Source organism: Montipora foliosa, chromosome 3 (genome assembly GCF_036669935.1).
Source record: "Montipora foliosa isolate CH-2021 chromosome 3, ASM3666993v2, whole genome shotgun sequence".
Classification (NCBI taxonomy): domain Eukaryota; kingdom Metazoa; phylum Cnidaria; class Anthozoa; order Scleractinia; family Acroporidae; genus Montipora; species Montipora foliosa.
The window spans coordinates 23,257,296-23,262,295 of NC_090871.1; positions in this window are offsets into that span (position 1 = coordinate 23,257,296).

Below are 5,000 nucleotides of genomic sequence, written 5' to 3' on the forward strand. Positions count from 1 at the left end.
TGGGAAATTTTGTTATTGATAGAGGTTTTTCCTGGGAATTACTGACTTTTTCTAGCATTTCAACCCGAGCTGGCTGTAGAAACTCTGAAGACTGAGGACGACTAAAAAAAAAAAGAAAAAGAAAAAAGAACCCCTTCCCTCTCCCAGAGAGTAGTCACAAACATACGACGGCTTGTCAGAGTGATTGCGCTTTCTTAAAAAACCTGTTTTGTCCTGGTTTTGTCGCTTTTGTTCGGTCGTTTTGGATCGAGGGATTTGAAAGCGTGCGGAATTCCTGGCTGGGAAATAAATTTGATCAGCTGGCTGGGAAACCAACCAATTTTATCTAGCTGGCTGGGAAATTTCTTGTGTGTCTTGCTGGGAAAAAGGAACAGATAATGTTTTCCCAGCAACACTGAAAAACACCTGAAAATGCCTTAATAACATTTATTTTCATTAACTGGGGTATAATAATACATTTTACAGAAAATAGGTCGTTGGGTGCCCCTTAAGGATGATTCAAGCAGAGGGACCTTTGCAGACAACTAAACAGCGCAACCATACGTGGAACTGCACTATGCTTTATGAGTCCAGTTGTTGCCGGTTCTGGTAGCATTATTATGTCTGTTTCTCAATACGCCGAGGACTGGGAGAGCGAGAACGTGGCTCGAGTTGTTCTAGTCAATCCGAATTTTGAGGCATCTCTGACAAAAGCAGTGAAGGAGCTCTCGGCCACCAACACTTATGTCCAGAAATGCATGCAGTCGCAAGAATAACAAATATAAAAACTGCAAAAATAACGAATGAAGCAAACGGCAGAAGCAAGAATAACAATTCTTCAAGGCAGACAAGGAAAGGGGGGCCTACAAATATAACAAAAATAACGAAAATAACAAATATAGCAAAAATAACAAGTCAAGCAAACGGCAGCAGCAAGAATAACAAGAATAACAAATAGAACAACTGTGCTAAGGAAAATACCGAAAATAATAATTATAGCAAAAATAACGAAAATAACAAATCAAGCGAGCCACACATATATGCAGGCAAATATAACAGATCACAAGCGATAGCAGCAAGGACAACAATTCTTCAAAGCAGAAAAGGGAAGGGGGCCCTACAAATATAAAAAAAAATAACGAAAATAACAATTGTAGCAAAAATAACGAATGAAGCAAACGGCAGAAGCAAGAATAACAATTCTTCAAGGCAGACGAGGAAAGGGGGCCCTACAAATATAACAAAAATAACGATAATAACAAATATAGCAAAAATAACAAGTTAAGCAAACGGCAGCAGCAAGAATAACAAGAATGACAAATATAACAACCGTGCTAAGGAAAATACCGAAAATAACAATTATAGCAAAAATAACGAAAATAACAAATCAAGCGAGCCACACAGGCAGAAAAGGGAAGGGGGGCCTACAAATACAACAAAAATAACGAAAATAACAAATATAGCAAAAATAACAAGTGAATCAAACGACAGCAGCACGAATAACAATTCTTCAAGGCAGACAAGGAAAGGGACCCGTACAAATATAACAAAAATCATGAAAATGACATATATAGAAAAAATAACAAGTGAATCAAACGACAGCAGCACGAATGACAATTCTTCAAGGCAGACAAGGAAAGGGGGCCCTACAAATATAACAAGAATAACGAAAATAACAAATTTAGCGCAAATAACAAAGCAAGCAACCGGCAGCAGCAAAAATAACAATTCTTAGGGGCAGACAAGGGAAGGGGGCCCCACAAATATAACGAGAATAACAAATATAACGAATATAGCAAAAATAACAAGGGAAGCAAACCACAGCAGCAAAAATAACAATTCTTCAAGGCAGGCAAGGGAAGGGGGCTCCACAAAAATAATTTCAATGTTAAAAAGCTCTTTATGCGACATTTGTTGATAACTTATTTCTCTAAAAGTTAACCTGATGACGTCTTTGCCTTTCATAAAAATAACCAGCCAGCAGGACTTTGTGCCATGATAATAAGCCTGTGTTCATATTTTTAATAACGGGCCGACAACCGACACAATAGAAGAGCTTATACATACTAATGAATCATTTTTGCATTTGTGTTGATGCTCGTTTGCGCGTTATTTGTACACAAGTTTTTGGCGTATATTTGGTTCGCTTATCTCCGAGTTGCATTGTATAATGATCACTCCTGGAATTCTGTATGCTAAATTTATTGGATTATTGGTTCTGTTATTTCGCAATGTTTCGTACTGCTTTTGTTAATCCTTAATGAGTTGTTGAATGAATAAACAGAAATAAGTTTTGTTAGCCGGACTTCATCAGTGATGTGGCGGGAATTATTTTGGCAGGAAGCAATGTAAGTATTCCTTGATAATAAACACAAAGGGCACATTAGTTAATACAGTTCGCCAATAACACCTACAACGAACTCCAAAGTTTTTAATTTGGTGCAGTGGCTAATAACTTGGCCCTTATTGCGTTCGATAGGACAATAGGAGGCAGTTCTAATGCAAACTGAATTGAGATCTTTGAGACACCCGGTGTCCGATCTTCGATCACACTCCAAATTGTGCAAATAGTGGTGATTACAAGTATTTAACTCTAAGCACCCATTTTAAATCGTTGCGCTTTCAGTAACTGCGTGGCTCGCATGTTAAGTCGAATTGCTCGCATGTTGCCTCGAATAAGGACTCCAATGGTTCACAGCCATGGCTCGCACGGCTCGCAAGCGCGCACATTGTCCATACTCGTTTTAAGTCGTTTCAGTTATTAGGCGTAAACCCTCTTTAACATTTTAGCTTTCATTGTACGGTTCGGTTAACTACACTTTTCACGAGTTCGTGTGAACAAAATAGCACTCGTTCACAGATTAAGCCTAAGCGCTCGTTTCAGTGATTAGGCCTAAGCACTCTCTTAACATTTTAGCTTTCAATTTCCGGTTTGGTTAATTACACTTTTCACGGGATTATCTCACTGCATACCGCGTAGCCAGCCTCTACGCCTAGCCATTTTCAATTCGCAATTGATTTTGACTTGAATACATTACATACTTAAACTTGATTTTATTAGTCTTCGCGTGCTGGCTAGGCAGAACTTTGTTCGAGTGACAGGGTATTCTGCAGTTACTCCCAAGAAGGGTTCATATTACAATGTTTGACGTGTGTAAAGGTGCTTTTTCTCTCTTTCTTTCCTCCTTGTTTTTTTTGTTTGTTTGTTTGTGTTTTCTCCATGCACCGCTGTGTAACTACTTTGTTCGGAAATTTCAAACGTCAATCGGATGTAATTCGTTTTAGCAACATATGAAATTCGTCACTTACGGACACTGCGTTCACTCCAATGCTTACGAAGTCCATTACATGATAGCATTTGCAAAGTAGTGTCGTTTTCCATTTCTAAGCCACTAATGCCAGGTTTGCACTTAGCAACATCGTTATTAGTGTTTTGGCATGCTCTTATCTTTTTCTCGCAACTCGGCTATAAGCGAACCAAATATACGCAAAAACCTGCATACAAATCACGCGCAAACGAGCATGAACACAATCGCAAAAATGATTCATTAGTATGTATGAGCTCGTCTATTGTCTTCCTTTTGTCGCCTCGTTTTTGTAAGGCAAAGTCGTCTATGATACAAATAACGTGGCGAATGGAAAATAATTGGCGTACTCGGTTGTCGCCCGTTTTTAAAAATATGTACACAAGCTTATTATAATGGCGCAAAGTCCTGCTGCCTGGTTATTTATATGAAAGACAAAGACATAGTCAAGTTAACCTTTACGGAAATAAGTTATCATCAAATGTCGCGTAAAAAGGTTTTTAACATCGAAATTATTTTTGTCGGGCCCCCTTCCCTTGTCTGCCTCTAAGAATTGTTATTCTTGCTGGTGTGGCTTGTTTCCTTTGTTATCATTTCGCTATATTCGTTATATTTGTTATTTTCGTTATACTTGTGGGGACCCCTTGCCTTCTCTTGCTTGAAGAATTGTTATTCTTGATGCTGCTGTTTGCTTCATTTGTTATTTTCGCTATATTCGTTATATTTGTTATTTTCGTTATAGTTGTGGGACCCCTTTCTTGTCTGCCAATAAAAATTGTTATTCTTGCTGCTGCTGTTTGCTTCATTTGTTATTTTCGCTATATTCGTTATATTTGTGGGGCCCCTTCCCTTGTCTGCCTTGAAGAATTGTTATTCTTGCTGCTGCCGTTTGTTTCCTTTGTTATTTTCGCTATATTCGTTATATTTGTTACTTTCGTTATATTTGTGGGGCCCCTTCCCTTGTTCGCCTTGAAGAGTTGTTATTCTTGCTGCTGTGGCTTGTTTCCTTTGTTATTTTCGCTAAATTCGTCATATTTGTTATTTTCGTTAAATTTGTAGGGCCCCCTTCCCTTGTCCATCGTGAACAATTGTTATTCTTGCTGGTGTGGCTTGTTTCCTTTGTTATTTTCGCTATATTTGTTATATTTGTTATTTTCGTTATATTTGTGGGGCCTCCTTGCCTTCTCTTGCTTTAAGAATTGTTATTCTTGCTGGTGTGGCTTGTTTCCTTTGTTATTTTCGCTAAAGTCGTTATGTTTATTATTTTCGTTATATTTGTGGGGCCCCCTTGCCTTCTCTTGCTTGATGAATTGTTTTTCTTGATGCTGCTGTTTGCTTCATTTGTTATTTTCGCTATATTCGTTATATTTGTTATTCTCGTTATATTTGTGGTGCCCCCTTCCTTTTTCTTGCTTCAACAATTGTTATTCTTGCTGATGTGGCTTGTTTCCTTTGTTATTTTCGCTATATTCGTTACATTTGTTACTTTCGTTATATTTGTGGGGCCCCCTTTCCTTGTTCGCCTTGAAGAGTTGTTATTCTTGCTCCTCTGGCTTGTTTCCTTTGTTACTTTCGCTATATTTGTTATATTTGTTATTTTCGTTATATATATATTTGTGGGGCCCCCTTGCCTTCTCTTGCTTGAAGAGTTGTTATTCTTGCTGCTGCTGTCTGCTTTATTTGTTATTTTCGCTATATTCGTTATATTTGTTATTT